Below are 22,867 nucleotides of genomic sequence, written 5' to 3'. Positions count from 1 at the left end.
GCCCCACGTAATTTGCCACACTATGATTGGACGGGGAGACGCTCACGTTCTCGACGCTGCATCGACACAGCTTCCCCCTGTCATTGGCTGTCAGTCTCCACAGCGCGTCATTGGTGTGCGGCAGAGCGAGGGGCAGAGGGCTGGAGCGCTGTGGGTGCCGCCTTCCTGCTGTGGGTGCCGCCTTCCTGCTGTAGGTTCTGTTCTCCGCGAGGAGCCACGCAAGATGTCGTAATAAGTGTAAAAAGCAAAAGACATTTGTATTGGGGAGGCACTGAGGTTAAATAAAGGGGTATTCTGGTCAGCAATTAAAGGGGATCTGTCAGCTCATTTTCGATATATAAGCTGCGGCCACCGCCATCAAGGGCCTGACCTGAAAGGTGAGAAAAATGAGAGTATAATCACTCGGGGGTCCGGCGCCTCCCATCTTCATACGATGCCGTCCTCCTTCTTACTTCTGCCGTTCATACGATGCCGTCCTCCTCCTTACTTCTGCCGCGGCTCCTGTGCAGGTGTACTTTATCTGCCCTGTTGAGGCGCCGGACTTCTCTGACATTTCCCGGCCCCTGCGCACTGCTGTACTTTACTCTGCCCATCAGACCGCCCCCCGGTGAGTATAATATAACTCGTTTTTCTTCTCTTTCAGGTTACATCGGGGCTTATCTACAGCATTACAGAATGGTGTAGACAGGGCCAGACTGACCATGTGGCAAATGCCAGAAGGGCCTGTCTGGTTGTGGGCTGCCTTGTCTGATATGTTGTTAACAGTATCTGTGTTCTCAAGACACCCATGCTGTTGGAGTTGTGGCGGAGCACAAAGTCACTGATTCCATCACTTACCCCAGGAGGCCACAGGTATCATTAGACATATTGGTCTTGTAGTAAATCTTGCTTTCCTCCATCCAGGGTAATATTAGTAATATACTGGCAGTGGTGGGATTCAAATTGTTAACAACAGGTTCAGTCTTTGTAGTAAAACCACACCCATTTTAAGACACACCCATTTACACGCACCTTTTCCTCAAACATATACAAGTAGGGGCGCAGTCAAGGAGCTGTTCCCTATAGGCAGCACAGGTCCACAATAGGCATCATTGTTCCCTATAGGCAGCACAGGTCCCCAAAAGGCAGCATTGTTCCCCAATAGGCAGGCACAGGTCCCGAATAGGCAGCATTGTCCCCAAAAGGCAGCATTGTTCCCTAATAGGCAGCACAGGTCCCCAATAGGCAGCATTGTCCCCAAAAGGCAGCATTGTTCCCTAATAGGCAGCACAGGTCCCCAATAGGCAGGCACAGGTCCCCAATAGGCAGCATTGTCCCCAAAAGGCAGCATTGTTCCCTAGTAGGCAGCACAGGTCCCCAATAGGCAGGCACAGGTCCCTAATAGGCAGCATTGTTCCCAAATAGGCAGCACAGGTCCCCAATAGGCAGCATTGTTCCCTATAGGCAGCACACGTCCTAAATAGGCAGCACAGGTCCCCCAATAGGCAGCACAGTGCTGCACAGGTCCTCTGTCCCTTCTGTCCACCCCAGACTCCTCTGTCCTCTCTGGACTCCTTTCTCTCCCTCTGACTCCTCAGTCCCCTCTGGACTCATCTGACCCCTCTAGTCCTCTGTCCCTTCTGTCCCCTCCGGACTTCTCTCTCTCCCCCCCGACTCCACTGTCCCCTCCGGACTCCTATCTCCCTCAGACTCCACTGTCCCTTCCAGACCTCTCTGTCCCCTCCGGACTCCTCTCTGTCCCCTCCAGACCTCTCTGTCCCCGAGACTCCACTGTCCCCCCCATACTTAGCGTGTTCCGTATACCTGAGCGCCTGCGCCTGACCGCGTCCTCACAGCTCTCTGGGCACTTGCTGCAGGACGGGGGCGCGTCTCCTTGGTGATATACGGTAGCGGTAGTTCCGGGTACTTGCTTCCTGGGGCTGGGCTGGAGGTGAGCTCTGTGCTCCCTGTAGATGTGACGCGGCGATCCCCGCACTGTGCTGGCTGCAGCTCCGGCCCCTGTATAGTCCTCAGAACCGGATCGCGGCTCTGAATCTCCCCGGTTCGGGGAACCGGCTGCTTTTTTAACAACTGGTTCCACCTAACCGGGGAGAACCCGCTGAATCCCACCCCTGTATACTGGTGATGGGGGGACGGGGACAGCATGGGCCTGTGTGATTGCAAATGCCAGGGTTGAATTTCAGTCCCAGTCCGTACCTGGCTGTAGATAAGCCCCTGATGGCGGTGGCCGCAGCTTATATACGAAAAAATAGGTGACAGATTCCCTTTAGTAAACCTGGCTGTTGGTTCATAATGAATTTGCTTTCCTGTTCCCCAGCTGGAAAGTGATCACATACCCAGAGAATATGGGATTAGTTGAGAACCCATTTAAACAGGTTTTCCAAGATTTTTATTTCCCCAGGGGAAAATAATAAACCAACACTGGAGTCCAATGTTGCCTCTCCGAAAACAGGACAGGAGGAGTGGTAATGTGTAGTGTATATACACAGGACAAAAGGAGTGGTACTGTGCAGTGTATATATATAGGACAGGAGGAGTGATACTGTGCAGTGTATATATACAGGACAGGAGGAGTGGTACTGTGCAGTGTATATACACAGAAGGAGTGGTACTGTGCAGTGTATATACACAGGACAGGAGGAGTGGTACTGTGCAGTGTATATATACAGGACAGGAGGAGTGATACTGTGCAGTGTATACACTCACTGGCCACTTTATTAGGTACACCTGTCCAACTGTGTGTTAAGACTTAATTTCTAATCAGCCAATCACATGGCGGCAACTCAGTGCATTTAGGCATGTAGACATGGTCAAGACAATCTCCTGCAGTTCAAACCGAGCATCAGTATGGGGAAGAAAGGTGATTTGAGTGCCTTTGAACGTGGCATGATTGTTGGTGCCAGAAGGGCTGGTCTGAGAATTTCAGAAACTGCTGATCTACTGGGATTTTCACGCACAACCATCTCTAGGGTTTACAGAGAATGGTCCGAAAAAGAAAAAAAATCCAGTGAGCGGCAGTTCTGTGGCCGGAAATGCCATGTTGATGCCAGAGGTCAGAGGAGAATGGGCAGACTGGTTCGAGCTGATAGAAAGGCAACAGTGACTCAAATTGCCACCCGTTACAACCAAGGTAGGCAGAAGAGCATCTCTGAACGCACAGTGCGTCGAACTTTGAGGCAGATGGGCTACAGCAGCAGAAGACCACACTGGGTACCACTCCTCTCAGCTAAGAACAGGAAACTGAGGCTACAATTTGCACAAGCTCATCGAAATTGGACAGTAGAAGATTGGAAAAACGTTGCCTGGTCTGATGAGTCTCGATTTCTGCTGCGACATTCGGATGGTAGGGTCAGAATTTGGCGTAAACAACATGAAAGCATGGATCCATCCTGCCTTGTATCAACGGTTCAGGCTGGTGGTGGTGGTGTCATGGTGTGGGGAATTTTTTCTGGGCACTCTTTGGGCCCCTTGGTACCAATTGAGCATCGTTGCAACGCCACAGCCTACCTGAGTATTGTTGCTGACCATGTCCATCCCTTTATGACCACAATGTACCCAACATCTGATGGCTACTTTCAGCAGGATAATGCGCCATGTCATAAAGCTCGAATCATCTCAGATTGGTTTCTTGAACATGACAATGAGTTTACTGTACTCAAATGGCCTCCTCAGTCACCAGATCTCAATCCAATAGAGCATCTTTGGGATGTGGTGGAACGGGAGATTCGCATCAGGGATGTGCAGCCGACAAATCTGCGCCAACTGTGTGATGCCATCATGTCAATATGGTCCAAAATCTCTGAGGAATGCTTCCAGCACCTTGTTGAATCTCTGCCACGAAGAATTGAGGCAGTTCTGAAGGCAAAAGGGGGGTCCAACCCCTTACTAGCATGGTGTACCTAATAAAGTGGCCAGTGAGTGTATATACAGGACAGGAGGAGTCGTACTGTGCCCTGTTGTGCTCAGTGTTAGAGGCAGTGAGATAGAACTGATAGTAAGGATAGTAAAAATCCAGATTTGCAGGGATGTAATGGAGAGGGGATGAAATTACCTAGGTGGATGGTGGGTCAAGTGCACCGCACGCCCCTACTCACGTCTTCGACTTTGTTGTCATGGTGTGTTTTGGGTAGGTGGTGAAGGAGTTAACTCTGAGAGCCTCTCTGTGGATCTGGGGAGGGTTTTTATAGCTTCAGGGGAGAGCCGTCCCCTGTCGCTTATACTCCTATCTGAGTGTGCCCGACGTGGCTCTGTCCTTGCGTCACGCCAATCATTGTCCGTCTGCCTGGTATTCTGACCCTGCTCTGTTACGGTTTACGTCTCTGGTTTGCTGACTCTGTACCTGCTTTGCCTGTGCTGTGTATGACCCTTGGCTTTGTCTGACCTCCCTCCTGAATATCCATCCTGTACCGCGCTTGCCCGTACTGTGTATGACCTTTTGCTTTGTCTGACCTCCCATCTGTATATCCCTCCTGTACCTCGCTTGCCCGTACTGTGTATGACCTCCGTTTTGCCTGACTTTGAGTTTTTGTATAGTGTCCTTCCATCTCTGAAAGCAGGACGCTAAGCCCCACCCCCTTGCAGTCACATGACCGTAGGTCCTGTGACTGCTTGCTAACTTCAGCATCCACAGGTCCTGTGCATCTATACTTTCTGGCTGTACCTGACCCCGGGCCCCCTACAGTACGGGTGAGTCCCTGCACAGCGGAGGCTGCACGCCGACGCTGTCAGGATCCTGACATTATAAGCGACCTATAATAGTTCATTCCCCCCGCCCCTGAGAGTAAGGTGTGTGAGTGTGGAAATTAGAGATTGCATCATGGACCCCATGCAAACATTATCTGACCAGGTTAAATAACTATCACAGATGTTTCAGAAACTTAATCTTACTGTACAAGGAGCTCTCGGTCCTGAGATCAGGGACGTGTCACTCACTTCCCCGGAGTCTCCGGTTAAACTGCCGGACTCTTTTTCTGGGGACAAAAGGGAGTACAGGGCTTTTAGAGAGGGATGCAAATTGTTCTTTTCCCTGAGACCCCGTTCGTCTGGGGGAGAATTTCAGAGGGTGGGGGTGATTATTTCCCTACTTCGGGGTGCCCCCCAAGCCTGGCCGTTCTCTCTAGCCCCCACAGCCCCAGAACGTATGACTGTGGATGCATTTTTTGAGGCCTTGGGCCGCATTTATGACAAACCAGACAGGGTTCGCTTGGCAGAGGACATGGTGATGAGCACATGTCAGGGTCGGCACTCAGCAGAGTGGTTCTGCTCTGAGTTCCGACGGTGGTCAGCAGAAGTCTCCTGGGATGATGCCACTCTCTGTGGTCTATTCCGTAGGGGCCTGTCGGAACGCCTTCAGGACGCCCTGGCTCTGCATCCACCTTCTGAAAGTCTGGAGGATGCCATGACCAAAGCCGTGCAGATGGATTGCCGGCTCAGAGCCAGAGGGGTTATGCACTCCGAGTCGTCTTTGTTTTCCAGCAGTAAAGAGGTGGAGGCCAGTCCTGTGCCTATGGAAATTGAGAGGAAGCGCCACCATGAGAAACAACTTTGCTTCTACTGTGGGGAACCAGGACATTGGAGGAGAGATTGTCCAGTGTGTGTCCAACGTCTTCCAAGCCGACGGGAAACTACTAGGTCTGGGTAGTGATCGAGAAGGCTGCCCAGACCCCCAGGTACTTTTTTCCTCATGCCCTAAATTTCTGCTTAATGTCGAACTGGTAGTAGACAACTGTCATTTTATTTCTACATCCTTGGTGGACTGCGGTTCATCACTTAACCTGGTCAGTTCCAGTACCGTCTCCAGGGTCAAGATAGGGACAGTCAGGTTGGAGACCCCTCTGAAAATCGTGGCCATTGACTCTTCCCCTCTCACCCGTTCGGGGATTCATAATGTTACTAACAGTTTTGTTTTGCATGTTGGTTCCTCCCATGTTGAGGAGATGAAATGTTTTGTCATGGACAACCTGCCCGAAGGGCTGGTATTGGGTATGCCGTGGCTTCAACGGTACAACCCAGTTATTGATTGGGAGAAAAGAGAAATTGTTAAGTGGGGTCCTAAATGTATTGACTGTGCCTATAAACCTGTGTTCTGTGTTACACCTGTAAAACCTACCTGTGAGTCTTCTGTTTGTCTGGAGGGTATTCCGGAGTGTTACGTGTTACAGAACCACTCAGCACCCAGAATATGTTGTGCAGTTATATGTATGTATAATAGGTTCTATGTGAGATGCATGTCCCTAATGCATCAGCCCACAGACTGTGCCCCTGGGCAGAGGGGATATTCTCCTTTTGTCCGCCCTCCTCCCACCTTTGTAATTCTCACAGTAAACATCGGCAGGCTCCGGCCACCTGCGGCTTTTGTAATGCATGTCTGGCCTGCCGCTTTTCTTTTGGCCTGCCCTCTGTATCTGTGTGATATATTCTGTGTCCTGTGAGTAAAGTGTTGTCAGACTGGAAATACGTAGAGAAGCAGTGATCTTTTATATGCGCCTATGTAACCAAGGAATTCCAGCCAGCGTTATTCATTCAGACTCCAGCCAACGCAGAGCGGACCTCCGAAAACACGGGGTGGTACTGAAAGAGGTACTCCAGCTTGGCAGACCCCGTTACACTGGTGGCAGACAGCAGGATATGATACCCCTTCTACAGGAGGAAAGGAATTAATGGAAAATAACTACCAGAAGTTAAAGGGGACTACATTAAAAGATCTGGTGGAAGCCCGAGGCTTGATCGCCAGCAACAAAACAAAAGCGGATTTGATAGCAGCCATCATGGAACACGACAGTGCAGCGCCCCCCAATGTGGAGGAGACCGAATTCCAGAGGGAGGTAAAGAACAGACTGGCGTTCTATGGCCTAAACCCTGCAGTAGAGATCATACGAGAGGTGATGGCTGATGTGCGTACTGATCTGAAGGAAAAGATGGCCGAGCGGACCAGGATAGAGCTAGCCAAGATGGAGATGGCAGAGCGGACCAAAGTGGAGCTGGCCAAGATGGAGATGGCAGAGCGGAGAGAGGAGAGTCAGCGAGCAGGGGGAGCTCTGGCCTTCGACCAGGTACCTTCAACAATAAGCCGCAAAAAGATCCAGTATAATGCCTTCCGACAGTTGGGGGAGGCAGAGGAAGACATTGATGGCTTTCTGCAGGACTTTGAGTGGCAGTGTGCCCTTCATCAAGTGAAGCTGGAGGAACGGGCTCAGATTCTGGCCAGCAAGCTGACAGGCCGGGCAGCGGACGCCTATCGCACGGTACCTGATGAGGACTGTATGGACTATGAGCGGATCAAAGAAGTGATTTTGGCCCGGTATGCGCTGACACCAGTGGCCTACCGCCAAAAGTTCCGTGGACTTATAAAACGCGTAACCGATACCCACGCTGAATGGGCCTGTAAATTACGGCGGTCACTGCTACAGTGGGTACAAGGGAGCCAAGCAACCACTAAGGAGGACGTCCTCCAGCTTTTCCTGTTAGAACGATTCTTTAATGGACTAAACCCCGAGACACAGGAATGGCTTCGGGACAGGCGGCCAACGACTCTTGAGGAAGCCGCTCGTCTGGCCGATGAACATCATGATGCCAGGAGGCCACAGTTGTCCGGATCAAAGATGGTCACTAGGGGCCCGCCCATGGACCTGGAGGGCCCCAAACCACCGAAGATTGTAGGGGGACCAGCTAGAAACCCGGCCTAACACAGTCCCACTGGGGCGCGATGCCACACCTGTCGTCAGCTGGGCCACCTGCAAAGACAATGTCCCAACCGGACTCAGCATACCCAGTGGCCAAAGGCGGGAACGGCTACCTTCAGCTGGGCTGCTGTACACTGCTACCAAGGCGAAGCTGACCCGGCATTGGGGGCTACGCCTAACCAAGGGGTGGAAGAGATGGAGGAAGAGCTGCATGAAGTAGACCACGTGCAGGCAGCCCGGGCAGATAATCAACAACAGCATCGACAGGTCGTGTGGGTTAATGGGAAACGTAAGCAGGGACTAAGAGATTCTGGGGCAACTTTGACGCTTGTGAAGCCTCATCTCGTCCGGGTCCAAGAGAAGATGGACCGGACAGTGGCAGTCCGTGTAGCAGGGGGAGCTATACATCGACTGCCCACTGCCAGGATTCACCTGAACTCGGGAGTCGGGGATGGCCTTGTTGAGGTCGGCTTGATGGAGGATTTGCCTGCAGACGTCTTGCTGGGAATTGACTTGGGGCCCATGTTGTCTGCATTCTCGGTGGCCCCTCTGGCTGAGACCTATCCTGTGACCACCCGGAGACAAGCTCGAGCTGCGGAGGTGGAATCACACTCAGAGGAGGCTCAGGTAAGACATCCCAGCCTTACACATATTCCCATAGCCAGACACATTTCTTGGGCCACTCCAGATGAATTTAAGAGGGAGTTACTTGAGGATTCTTTATTAGAGGGATATCGTGGGAAAGCACAGGAGGGGAGAGGAGTACTGGAAGGGGAACAGTTTGTATGGAAGCAGGAGAGTATAGAAATTCCAGGCTCTACCACACACTGAAGGTGCTCTGGGGGTAAAGAATCATAAGTAGGCAATTAAGTAAACCCCGGCACTCAAATGAGGAAAAGAAGGAATGTATATGCAAAAGGGAATTTATTAATTGACACACTGCAAAGGGAACCTAACCAAAGCAACAGCACCAACATTTCGGCATAGAGCCTTTCTCAAGGTTGTTGCCTGAAAAGGTGTGAAAATAACAATAGTGAGTGTGATATGTACAAGTGATACATAGAATATTTACATACGTATTTACATACACTAATACAAATAAACATAAGAAGTATAATGCAAATGGAACATATATCACTGGTCAGAGCAGGGAAACATGGGTCTCAAAGGACTACCGGATTATTCAAAGAGAGGTGAGGTTCCATACGGTTTGCAGAGCGTGCTTTTAATCACACGCAAAGAGAATAGTTAGTACAAATATGAATATAATAACATGAAGCGTACCAAGGGAAACAAGTTGGATCAACTGGCACAAATAGTAGAACAGCCAAGGATAGTATCCATATCAGTAGAGGATGGTGGGAAGCAAAAGGGAGAGAGAGAAAAAAAGGAGAGAGAGAAAAATGAGAGAGAGAAAAAGAAAAGAGAGAAAAAAAAAAAAGGAGGAAGGGGAAAAGCCGGAAGCAAGGGGAAAGGAAAAGGAGAGAAAGAGGAAGGGAAAGAGAGAGGGGAGGGGGGGAAGAAAGAGAGAAGGGAAAGAAAAGGGAGAGAAAGAGAGAAGGAGAGAAAAAAGGAGAGGGGGGAGAAAGAAAGGAAAAGAAGAGGAAGAGAAAAAGAGAGACTGAGGGAGAGAAAGAAAGGGAGAGGGAGAAGGACACGGGGAAGTGAGAGAAGAAAAATAAAGAAAGGAATGAAACCGAAAGATAAAGGGAAAAGGCATGAAAGAGGGAGAGAAGAGAAAAGATAGAGCAACAGAGAGAAGGAGGAAGAGTAAAAAGTAGAAGTAAGGAGAGGAAGAGAAAGAGAACAGAGAAGAAAAAAAAGGAAAAAAAGAAGAAACAGAAGAGAAAGGAGGGGAGGGGGGAGGAGAAGAACACATCGAGGGAGTACAATTGACAACATCAGAGAGGCTACATACCATGGGTGAGAGATGTGATAAGGTCACTATGGAGAGTGAATGGACGCCTGGAAGGAAAAAGCAGCATGGTGAAGCGGACTAATATATAGAATAGGAAGAAGCCAAGAGTAGCCGGGCAGCAGCGCTACCTGCAGTAGAGGTCCAGGACAAGCACGGGTGGCGAGGGGAACGGCTGCAGCGGCGTGGTGTTACGGGCCGAACGGCGCCATTATAAGGAAGCCAGCCATGCACAGGGGGGAGGGGCACTTCCGGGAACGCAAGGTCTGTGACGTGCATGGTCACATGACCAGGGACGGCCAGTGAGAGCAGGGAAGTGCTGTATCCCGGGTTACCAGCTGTGGGGTGTGTGCGGGGTGTGCCACTAGGAGAGTATAGGAAAACAGTGTGGATCAGTTGTGTGAGATCTGAAAGGGGAAAAAAAAGCACACAGGGGGTTAGTACTGTGGATGGAAAAGGAGACATAAGAAAAACGAATGCATGGGTATATACAGATACAAATATACACATATACAAATATGCAAGACACTAAGAGCAGAGAATGCAATGACATACTGTAAGTCAAAATAACTCAAGGTGAGCATGCAAGCATACATTGATGAACAGTAAGGGTCAAATAGGTAAATAAGCAAATCGATTAAGCACAGTGGATAGGTAAATCAACGGAGGGCCTCATATTCCCTATTGAGCCCTAATGGCTCTAAGGTCTGGAGGGTATGGATCCAGAACGCCTCGCGTTCTCTGAGTGTTTTAATCCTATTTCCGCCGCGGCGGGGTTGGTCAACATGCTCAATCACTTGAAATCTGAGCTGTGGAATGGTGTGGCCAGCGGCACTAAAATGAGCTGGGATGGGTAAGGTGGTCAATTTACAGCGGATAGTGGATTTGTGCTTGTTAATGCGGTCTCGGATATGCTGGGTGGTCTCACCAACATACCCGAGACCGCAGGGGCATTTAATCAGATAAATGACATAATTTGAATCGCAAGTAAAATATCCAGGGGTCGGGAACTTCTTCCCAGTACATGGATGTGTGAAAAACTCGCCTTTGGTGATATCAGAGCACTGAACACAGTGCAAGCAGGGGAAAGTACCCTTGCGTTGGCATGAAAAGAAAGTCTGTTTTGCCAATGGCTTAGAGGGGCCAATGTCGGCTCTGACTAGGGAGTCCCTAAGGTTCTGGGGGAGTTTATGGCAAATCAGGGGCCGGGAGACAAATTCTGGGACAGAAGGATAGGCTTGATGGAGTAAAGGCCAATGCTTGAAGATGACACCATTGATGAGAGGACTGAACGGGTGGTATGTGCTCACAAACGGAATACACTTACGGCTCCGTAAGCTGGAAGCCGGAGTAGGGGGCGAAGGTCTAACATACGGCGGATAGCCCCTTGCTGAAAATTTAGTGTCCATGTCAGTATGTCGTGCCTCCCTAATAGAGGGATCTGATACGATCCGGTCGACACGGCAGTGTTGGGAGTGGGGTAAGGACCTCTTGATGTGCCGAGGGTGGCAGCTTGAGTGTAGGAGAAGACTATTTCTGTCCGTAGGCTTAGTGTACAGGTCTATCGAGAGGGTATTATCAGGATTAATGATAACTGAAGTGTCAAGAAAATTAATGGAATGGTCACTATAGTGGAGGGTGAATGAAATATTGTTAGTGGCGTTATTGATATCGGAGAAGAAAGAGTTCAATGATATAGCGTCACCTGTCCAAATGAGGAAAATATCGTTAATGTAACGTTTCCATAGTGTCACCTGACTACCAAAAAGTGGATGGGAATAGATATGACTGTGCTCAAAGTGGTCCATATAAATATTTGCATAGGGGGGCGCGACGTTGGATCCCATCGCAGTCCCCCTACACTGCAGGTAAAACTGGTCCTCAAAGAGAAAGAAGTTCTGGGTAAGGACCACCTCGAGCATGTCAAGACAGAACTCCTTTTTTGAAGAAGAAAAATCGGTGTGGGTATCAAGGAACCTATCGACAGCGTGAATGCCTTCATGGTGGTCGATGCTCGTATACAGGCTCGAGACATGTAGGGTTACCAACAGACAGTTGGCAGGGACACTCGGAATAGATCTAATTATAGACAAAAAGTGGTTAGTATCCTTCAGATACGAGGGAATTTTGGAGATGTGTGGAGTAAATATTTTCTCAAGGGTAATTGAAATAGGTGATAATAATGAATCGGTGGACGCGACTATGGGACGACCGGGTGGGGAGGTCAAATTTTTTGTGAATCTTAGGTAACGTGTAAAAGACGGGAGTGATGGGATGGTTGTTGATCAAAAAATCACTGAGTTTGTCGTCAATGACGGCATTCTGCTTGTACATTATCACTTTCTCCTGTATAAGGGTGGAAATGTGAGATGTGGGATCACGGGATAGTGGACGATAGGTATTGGTGTCACCAAGTTGCTGGCGGATCTCCTTAATATAGAAGGTTCTGTCAAGGACCACAATAGCCCCACCTTTATCGGCTGGCTTGATAATGATGTTCTTATAATTTTTGCGTGAGACCAAGGCTCTGCGTTCATCAGGGGTCATATAGTTTTTTAAATGAAAAATGCCCTTACCGATGTCAGTGGTAATGGCGTGGACGTCCCTAGAGACTAGACTGATGAATGTCTCAACGGGGTGGTAACAGCGAGGGGGTTGATAGCTGCTAGGAATCCTGAGGTTGAGACCCGCGAGTGTAAACCCCATAGGGGATGAGGGTGTCATGGAGGCAACTAAAGGTCGGTCGGTATCAGAGGTTTTGTGCCGGGGTTTACTTTATTGCCTACTTATGATTCTTTACCCCCAGAGCACCTTCAGTGTGTGGTAGAGCCTGGAATTTCTATACTCTCGTACTACTGTTTTTTCCAGTGCCCCCACTGTACCTACTAGTCTCATGTCGGCACCTGTTCTCTCCTTCAATGATGAACAAGCCGCTAGTATCCTGTCCAAGGTGACCACAGGCGCAGTTCCTCACTGTTCCTTCAGACGAGATCCGTACCCGTGACTATTTGAGGGAAATTAAGAGGAACACAGCCCTTGAACTACACGCAGCTACTTTGGCTGAATATCATAGAACCCAGAGAATACCGAGGGGACTTAGAGTCTCTCTGCGGCCCATGCTATTCTCAGATAATTCTGAGTATTGTAAGTCTTTTGAGAGCATTCTCAACAAATGTTCCTTCGATATTATTCTCCTTACAATTGACTACCTGCAAAGGGAGCTCATCAGCATTGACACGAATATCAAGAACATAGAGACACAACTTTCCCAGACACTGAATGCCACGGCCTTTGAAGAGCTTAAGAACAAGTGCAATTCCACGCTTTCTGAATACAGGGACACGCTACAGATACGCAAACGCGACAAATTCTTGCGGAACCAAGAAGACTATCTGAAGAATCGTATCTATCGATGGCACTCGTCCGCTCCATCCCGCAACTCTCGCCGTGGTGGCGGTTTCTCTTCTGGGTCCGACAGCGACCATTTCTCCACAGATTCCCAATCTTTTTTAGACCCGAGACGCCCCGGAAAAAACAGACGAGGAGGGGTCGTAAGCACCAGGGGACGCTCAGACCGAGTTACCACCCGCTCCCAGGTAGGGACAACATTGTCTACAACATTTCCAGCCAGACCCTCTCCCCCCTTGAGACCCAGGTCTTACAGAAGGGTCTTTCCTTTTGCCCCACCCCCGCCTTCAGCACCTTTAATATAGAACACGACCTTAACAGATTCTTCAGAAATCTCCGCCTGAAGGCACATTTTTACAACAAAATCTCTGATACCGACCGACCTTTAGTTGCCTCCATGACACCCTCATCCCCTATGGGGTTTACACTCGCGGGTCTCAACCTCAGGATTCCTAGCAGCTATCAACCCCCTCGCTGTTACCACCCCGTTGAGACATTCACCAGTCTAGTCTCTAGGGACGTCCACGCCATTACCACTGACATCGGTAAGGGCATTTTTCATTTAAAAAACTATATGACCCCTGATGAACGCAGAGCCTTTGTCTCACGCAAAAATTATAAGAACATCATTATCAAGCCAGCCGATAAAGGTGGGGCTATTGTGGTCCTTGACAGAACCTTCTATATTAAGGAGATCCGGCAGCAACTTGGTGACACCAATACCTATCGTCCACTATCCCGTGATCTCACATCTCACATTTCCACCCTTATACAGGAGAAAGTGACAATGTACAAGCAGAATGCCGTCATTGACGACAAACTCAGTGATTTTTTGATCAACAACCATCCCATCACTCCCGTCTTTTACACGTTACCTAAGATTCACAAAAATTTGACCTCCCCACCCGGTCGTCCCATAGTCGCGTCCACCGATTCATTATTATCACCTATTTCAATTACCCTTGAGAAAATATTTACTCCACACATCTCCAAAATTCCCTTGTATCTGAAGGATACTAACCACTTTTTGTCTATAATTAGATCTATTCCGAGTGTCCCTGCCAACTGTCTGTTGGTAACCCTACATGTCTCGAGCCTGTATACGAGCATCGACCACCATGAAGGCATTCACGCTGTCGATAGGTTCCTTGATACCCACACCGATTTTTCTTCTTCAAAAAAGGAGTTCTGTCTTGACATGCTCGAGGTGGTCCTTACCCAGAACTTCTTTCTCTTTGAGGACCAGTTTTACCTGCAGTGTAGGGGGACTGCGATGGGATCCAACGTCGCGCCCCCCTATGCAAATATTTATATGTACCACTTTGAGCACAGTCATATCTATTCCCATCCTCTTTTTGGTAGTCAGGTGACACTATGGAAACGTTACATTGACGATATTTTCCTCATTTGGACAGGTGACGCTATATCATTGAACTCTTTCTTCTCCGATATCAATAACGCCACTAACAATATTTCATTCACCCTCCACTATAGTGACCATTCCATTAATTTTCTTGACACTTCAGTTATCATTAATCCTGATCATACCCTCTCGATAGACCTGTACACTAAGCCTACGGACAGAAATAGTCTTCTCCTACACTCGAGCTGCCACCCTCGGCACATCAAGAGGTCCTTACCCCACTCCCAACTGTCATGGTTAGGACATGGTTAATGTCCTGTTCTGACAGGGTTAACATTGCCGGCCTCTCTTTGGATCTGGGAGGGGTATTTAAGCTCACTCCATACTGGCATTCTCTGTCAGTTATACTGCTATTCTGGTGTGTCTGACCCCTGGTGTGCGTGTACTCTGCATTGTTTGTTTGCTTCCCGTGTATGACCCGGCTTGTTCCTTCACTCTGTACTCCGTCTCTCGTTTTTGGTACCATTGTCTTTTCTGGTTCTGACCTCCTGGCTTGGCTATCGTTACTCCGTTACAGTTTACCCCTATTGTACCGTCTAATACCTGTTCTGGTTTTCTGATCTATTGCTACGTCCTGACTATTCTTTCTGTCTAGCCCTTTGGTACTGTCCTGCTATCTCGTGCTTTGACCCGGCCTGATCTGGTATCTGTCTCTGTCTATGCTCCTTGGTAACATTGTCCTGTAGTTACCCTTCTAGGAGTTTCCCTGCAGCTCCTAGCTCTGTGGAGCTTAGGCCACGCCCCCAGCAGTCACGTGATTCAGGTCCTGGAGCATGCATTGTCACCACTGCTGCTCGCTCCGCAGGTATCTTTGTGCAGTCTTTGTACTCAGGACACGCACCCTGGCTCAGTGAGCAAGTGCAGTGCGGTGTTCCTGACATTATAACTGACCGTTTCAGTTTTTTTTTCCTCTGAAGGAAAAAAAAAAAAAAGTGTGTGTTATCCTCATGGATCCCATACAAGCCTTGGCTGATCAGGTCAAGCACCTGACCCAAATGTTCCATAAACTCAATGTGGAACAGCGCACGATGGCCCATACCCAGCAACAGTTGGTGGTTACTGTGCAGGGGGCTGTCGATGCAGGGGCTTCTAGTTCTGGGGGTAGGGATGTGTCATTAGCGTCCCCCGAATCTCCAGTCAAATTGCCCGATCCCTTCTCAGGGGATAAAAAGGAGTTCAGGTCTTTCAGAGAAGGATGCAAGCTTTTTTTTTCTCTAAGGCCCCGCTCCTCCGGGGATGAGTTCCAGAGGGTGGGGGTCATTATTTCCCTACTTCGGGGGGCTCCGCAAGCATGGGCTTTCTCTCTGTCTTCCTCTGCTCCTGAACGTATGTCAGTGAACTTGTTCTTTGAGGCTCTGGGGCACATTTATGACGAGCCTGATAGAGTGCGTCTGGCAGAGGATATGGTGATGAGTGTGACACAGGGGAGACACTCTGCCGAATGGTTCTGCTCAGAGTTTAGACGTTGGACCGCTGAAGTATCCTGGAATGACGCCGCCCTGAGGGGGTTGTTTCGCAGGGGCCTTTCTGACCATCTGCAGGACGTTCTGGCATTACATCCGCCTCCTGATACCCTGGAGGACGCCATGATGCAGGTGGTCCGTATGGACCGGAGACTCCGTGCTAGAGGAATGATGCAACAAGAGTCTCCCTTGTACCCCAAATTGTGTGACAATTCACCCGTATCTGAGCCCATGAACGTTGGGTCAGTCTCTGTTAAGGAGAAAGAGAGAAGGCACCGCAGAGACAACCTACTATGTTTTTACTGTGGAGCCTCTGGACATTGGAAAAGGAATTGTCCTTCCTGCCCTTCTTCAGAGAAACCTTCAGAGAAACGACTGAGTCTGGGCAACAATCGAGGAGGTTGTCCAGACTCCCAGGTACATTTTTTCTCACGTATAAAAATGGTCCTCCAGGTTGAATTGGAAATTGCTGGCGGTCCTGTTATGACCACCGCCTTTGTTGACTGTGGTTCCTCCATTAATCTGATTGATGCCCAAGTTGTGACTCTTAATAAGATAGGGACAGTCAGGTTAAAAGACCCTGTTAAAATTGTGGCTGTGGATTCATCCCCTCTTACCCGGGATGGAATTGTTTTATGTCTGAAGTTTTTTCTATGAAAGTGGGTTTCACTCATGTGGAAAATTTAAGTTGTTTCGTTATGAATAATCTGCTTGCAGGACTGGTATTGGGAATGCCCTGGTTGCAACGCCACAATCCTCTTATTGATTGGGTGAAGGGGAGATCACCCATTGGGGATGTAATGATAATGGTCTGTGTTGTAACCCGGTTCCTTTTGTCAATCCGATAAAATCTGTATCTGTGTCATCTGTCGGTCTGGAGGGTATTCCGGAGTACCTGAGAGACCTTAAAGATGTGTTTTCCGAAAGCGAGGCCGAGGCGCTCCCACCACATAGACCATATGATTGTGCTATCGATTTAGTACCTGGAGCCAAATTACCCAAGGCTCGTTTGTTTAATTTGTCCGGGCCTGAGCGCCAAGCTATGAAAGAGTACATTAAAGAAAGCCTTCGCAAGGGGCATATTCGGCCCTCGGTCTCACCCGTGGCAGCGGGGTTTTTCTTTGTAAAGAAAAAAGATGGTGGGTTGCGACCGTGCCTCGACTTTCGAGAACTGAACAAAATTACTGTTAAGAACACGTACCCTCTCCCGTTGATTCCTGATCTATGCAATCAACTCACGGGGGCCAAATGGTTTTCTAAGCTCGATCTACGAGGGGCTTATAACCTTATAAGGATCCGGGAGGGGGACGAATGGAAAACAGCGTTCCTGACAACTGAGGGGCTGTTTGAAAACCTGGTTATGCCCTTCGGCCTCACTAATGCTCCTGCGGTTTTTCAGAACTTTATTAATGTTGTTTTTTCTGACTTGATTGGACGTAATGTAGTCATTTACCTGGATGACATCTTGATTTACTCTGAGGACAGTCAGTCACACTTGCATCATCTGCGTACGGTGCTTATGAGACTCCGGGAGAACCATTTGTATGCTAAGCTGGAGAAGTGCTCATTTTTTATGCAAGAACTGTCTTTTCTGGGTGTAATTGTATCCGGGGAGGGATTCCGCATGGATCCAGGGAAGGTTCAGGCCATTACAGATTGGGTGCAGCCTCATGACCTGAAGGGGTTGCAGCGATTTCTGGGCTTCGCTAATTATTATAGGAAGTTCATTAAAGGGTTCTCGCAGGTGGTAAAACCCTTGACGGACCTCACACTTAAAGGGGCAGATGTAAAAATTTGGTCTGTGGCCGCAAAAAATTCCTTCCTGGCATTAAAGAAGTGTTTTACTACAGCCCCTGTGTTGGTACAACCCGATTCGTCAAGACCTTTTATCGTCGAGGTCGACGCTGTGGGGGTGGGGGCAGTATTGTCACAGGGCCCCTCTACCCTGACTAACCTCAAACCCTGTGCCTTTTTTTCTAAGAAGTTCTCGTCGGCCGAGAGAAACTATGATGTCGGTAACAGGGAACTGTTAGCAGTTAAATTGGCCTTTGAAGAATGGAGACATTTTTTGGAGGGGGCCGCTCATCCCATTACGGTCGTCACTGATCATAAAAACCTGGCCTATATCGAGTCTGCTAAGAGATTGACCCCCAGACAGGCTCGGTGGGCACTTTTTTTTTCTCGATTTCAATTTATCATCACGTTCCGACCAGGGTCTAAAAATGTAAAGGCAGATGCCTTATCCCGAAGTTTTGATTCTGTGTCCCCTCCAGAACCTCCTTCCTCCATTCTTCAACCGGGAGTGGTTGTAGCCGAAATCTCCTCTGAGTTACAGAGAGAGATTCTGGAAGCACAAGCACAAGCTCCCAGGAATAAACCCCCAGGTAAATTGTTTGTACCCGAACAATTCCGTCCCACACTCCTTCAAGAATTTCATGACTCTATGTTAAGTGCACACCCTGGTATTGCATCTATCCGGGGGGCAGTAGCTAGGGGTTTTTGGTGGCCCTCTATGGGTACTGATATAAAAAGGTTTGTGAATACTTGTGGGGTGTGCGCGCGCTCTAAAAGCTCTCAGGTCCGGCCGGCCGGGGAATTCGTGCCTTTGCCAATTCCGGATAAACCATGGACACACCTGTCCATGGACTTTATCACTAACCTTCCACCTTCCAAGGGCAACTCAGTGGTATGGGTAGTGGTTGATAGATTTTCTAAGCAAGCCCACTTTGTGCCATTACCTGCGTTACCATCTGCTGAAACCTTGGCTCGTTTGTTTATACAGCACATTGTTCGACTGCATGGAGTGCCTGTGAACGTGGTGTCGGACAGGGGTGTGCAATTTGTGGCCAGGTTTTGGAGAGCGTTTTGTATGAAGTTGGGGGTCACGTTGTCATTCTCCTCTGCCTATCACCCGGAATCTAACGGACAAACGGAACGCACCAACCAGTCATTGGAGCAGATTCTGAGATGCCTGACCTCCTCCAGACAGGAAGACTGGTGTGAGGTATTGCCCATGGCAGAATTTGCATTCAACTGTCGGGTTAATCAGTCTACCGGAAAGCCTCCCTTTCTGGTCAATTATGGGTTTGTTCCGCAGTTTGGGGAATTTTTCCGTATGGATTCGGATTGCCCTGGTGCCGAGGGGATGGTACAACAATTAAAAACCCTCTGGAAGGAGGTACAGGGGAACATCTCCAAAGCCCAGAAGAAGTTCAAACATTTTGCAGACAGGAGGAGGGGGGTGGTTCCTGCGTTGACAGTGGGGGAAAAAGTCTGGTTGTCCACTCGTAACATCAAACTTAAAATACCCTCTATGAAGTTGGGCCCCAAATTTATTGGCCCATACAAGATTGTAGAGGTGATCAACCCGGTGGCATACAGATTACAGTTGCCCACCTCCTTCAAAATCTCTAACGTCTTCCACAGGTCCCCATTAAAACCTGTGGGGACAGTTAGAGAAGATCCCTCATCCGTGGCTCCACCAGTGTTGGTAGAGGGTCAACTGGAGTACGAGGTAGGGCGCATCATTGATTCGCGGTGGGTGCGCCGGAGACTTCAGTACCTTATCCATTGGAAGGGATATTCCGTTGAGGATCGATCGTGGGTTCCGGCCAGTTCGGTGCACGCTGATCGACTGGTGCGGGCTTTTCATGCCAGGTACCCTGAGAAACCTGGGGGTCCGGTGGCCCCCCATTAAGAGGGGGGTACTGTCATGGTTAGGACATGGTTAATGTCCTGTTCTGACAGGGTTAACATTGCCGGCCTCTCTTTGGATCTGGGAGGGGTATTTATGCTCACTCCATACTGGCATTCTCTGTCAGTTATACTGCTATTCTGGTGTGTCTGACCCCTGGTGTGCGTGTACTCTGCATTGTTTGTTTGCTTCCCATGTATGACCCGGCTTGTTCCTTCACTCTGTACTCCGTCTCTCGTTTTTGGTACCATTGTCTTTTCTGGTTCTGACCTCCTGGCTTGGCTATCGTTACTCCGTTACAGTTTACCCCTATTGTACCGTCTAATACCTGTTCTGGTTTTCTGATCTATTGCTACGTCCTGACTATTCTTTCTGTCTAGCCCTTTGGTACTGTCCTGCTATCTCGTGCTTTGACCCGGCCTGATCTGGTATCTGTCTCTGTCTATGCTCCTTGGTAACATTGTCCTGTAGTTACCCTTCTAGGAGTTTCCCTGCAGCTCCTAGCTCTGTGGAGCTTAGGCCACGCCCCCAGCAGTCACGTGATTCAGGTCCTGGAGCATGCATTGTCACCACTGCTGCTCGCTCCGCAGGTATCTTTGTGCACAGTCTTTGTACTCAGGACACGCACCCTGGCTCAGTGAGCAAGTGCAGTGCGGTGTTCCTGACACCAACACTGCCGTGTCGACCGGATTGTATCAGATCCCTCTATTAGGGAGGCACGACATACTGACATGGACACTAAATTTTCAGCAAGGGGCTATCCGCCGTATGTTAGACCTTCGCCCCCTACTCCGGCTTCCAGCTTACGGAGCCGTAAGTGTATTCTGTTTGTGAGCACATACCACCCGTTCAGTCCTCTCATCAATGGTGTCATCTTCAAGCATTGGCCTTTACTCCATCAAGCCTATCCTTCTGTCCCAGAATTTGTCTCCCGGCCCCTGATTTGCCATAAACTCCCCCAGAACCTTAGGGACTCCCTAGTCAGAGCCGACATTGGCCCCTCTAAGCCATTGGCCAAACAGACTTTCTTTTCATGCCAACGCAAGGGTACTTTCCCCTGCTTGCACTGTTTTCAGTGCTCTCATATCACCAAAGGCGAGTTTTTCACACATCCACATACTGGGAAGAAGTTCCCGATCCCTGGATATTTTACTTGCGATTCAAATTATGTCATTTATCTGATTAAATGCCCCTGCGGTCTCGGGTATGTTGGTGAGACCACCCAGCATATCCGAGACCGCATTAACAAGCACAAATCCACTATCCGCTGTAAATTGACCACCTTACCCATCCCAGCTCATTTTAGTGCCGCTGGCCACACCATTCCACAGCTCAGATTTCAAATGATTGAGCATGTTGACCAACCCCGCCGCGGCGGAAATAGGATTAAAACACTCAGAGAACGCGAGGCGTTCTGGATCCATACCCTCCAGACCTTAGAGCCATTAGGGCTCAATAGGGAATATGAGGCCCTCCGTTGATTTACCTATCCACTGTGCTTAATCGATTTGCTTATTTACCTATTTGACCCTTACTGTTCATCAATGTATGCTTGCATGCTCACCTTGAGTTATTTTGACTTACAGTATGTCATTGCATTCTCTGCTCTTAGTGTCTTGCATATTTGTATATGTGCATATTTGTATCTGTATATACCCATGCACTCGTTTTTCTTATGTCTCCTTTTCCATCCACAGTACTAACCCCCTGTGTGCTTTTTTTCCCTTTCAGATCTCACACAACTGATCCGCACTGTTTTCCTATACTCTCCTAGTGGCACACCCCGCACACGCCCCACAGCTGGTAACCCGGGATACAGCACTTCCCTGCTCTCACTGGCCGTCCCTGGTCATGTGACCATGCACGTCACAGACCTTGCGTTCCCGGAAGTGCCCCTCCCCCCTGTGCATGGCTGGCTTCCTTATAATGGTGCCGTTCGGCCCGTCACACCACGCCGCTGCAGCCGTTCCCCTCGCCACCCGTGCTTGTCCTGGACCTCTACTGCAGGTAGCGCTGCTGCCCGGCTACTCTTGGCTTCTTCCTATTCTATATATTAGTCCGCTTCACCATGCTGCTTTTTCCTTCCAGGCGTCCATTCACTCTCCATAGTGACCTTATCACATCTCTCACCCATGGTATGTAGCCTCTCTGATGTTGTCAATTGTACTCCCTGGATGTGTTCTTCTCCTTCCCCCTCCCCTCCTTTCTCTTCTGTTTCTTCTTTTTTTTTCCTTTTTTTCTTCTCTGTTCTCTTTCTCTTCCTTTCTTCTCCTTACTTCTACTTTTTACTCTACCTCCTTCTCTCTGTTGCTGCTCTATCTTTTCTCTTCTCTCCCTCTTTCCTGCCTTTTCCCTTTATCTTTCGGTTTCATTCCTTTTTTTCTTTTTCTTTTTTTTCTCTCACTTCCCCGTGTCCTTCTCCCTCTCCCTTTCTTTCTCTCCCTCACTCTCTCTCTTTTTCTCTTCCTCTTCTTTTCCTTTCTTTCTCCCCCCTCTCCTTTTTTCTCTCCTTCTCTCTCTCTCTCTTTCTCTCCCTTTTCTTTCCCTTCTCTCTTTCTTTCTCCCCCCCTCTCTCTTTCCCTTCCTCTTTCTCCTTCTCGTTCCCTCCTTTTCCTTTCCCCTTGCTCCCTGCTTTTCCCCTTCCTCCCTTTTTTTTTTTTCTCTCTTTTCTTTTTCTCTCTCTCTTTTTTCTCTCTCTCCTTTTTGCTTCCCACCATCCTCTACTGATATGGATACTATCCTTGGCTGTTCTACTATTTGTGCCAGTTGATCCAACTTGTTTCCCTTGGTACGCTTCATGTTATTATATTCATATTTGTACTAACTATTCTCTTTTCATGTGATTAAAAGCACGCTCTGCAAACCGTATGGAACCTCACCTCTCTTTGAATTATCCGGTAGTCCTTTGAGACCCATGTTTCCCTGCTCTGACCAGTGATGTATGTTCCATTTGCATTATACTTCTTATGTTTATTTGTATTATTGTGTATGTAAATACGTATGTAAATATTCTATGTATCACATGTACATATCGCACTCACTATTGTTATTTTCACACCTTTTCAGGCAACAACCTTGAGAAAGGCTCTATGCCAAAACGTTGGTGCTGTTGCTTTGGTTAGGTTCCCTTTGCAGTGTGTCAATTAATAAATTCACTTTTGCATATACATTCCTTCTTTTCCTCAATTGAGTGCCGGGGTTTTTTTTTATTGCCTACTGTATGGAAGCAGGGACTCCTCTACCGGATCACAGAGCAGCACCACACAGGGACGAGCCACACTA

The 22,867-nt window shown here is 48.8% G+C and overlaps 1 long non-coding RNA gene across 1 annotated transcript; it reads left to right on the top strand.

The window, feature by feature from the left end:
* The first annotated feature begins 113 nt into the window (after positions 1-113).
* LOC141081587 (uncharacterized) lies at positions 114-22,752 on the top strand. The gene is made up of 2 exons (XR_012229872.1): positions 114-607; positions 21,317-22,752. It is a non-coding gene; the product is annotated as an uncharacterized lncRNA (long non-coding RNA).
* Positions 22,753-22,867: the final 115 nt, after the last annotated feature.

This window comes from Dendrobates tinctorius, unplaced genomic scaffold (genome assembly GCF_039654945.1).
Source record: "Dendrobates tinctorius isolate UK_male_01 unplaced genomic scaffold, ASM3965494v1 ptg000004l, whole genome shotgun sequence".
In the NCBI taxonomy this organism is placed as follows: domain Eukaryota; kingdom Metazoa; phylum Chordata; class Amphibia; order Anura; family Dendrobatidae; genus Dendrobates; species Dendrobates tinctorius.
Note: the sequence above shows the minus strand (reverse complement) of the source record. Positions and strands in the feature narration are given on the sequence as shown.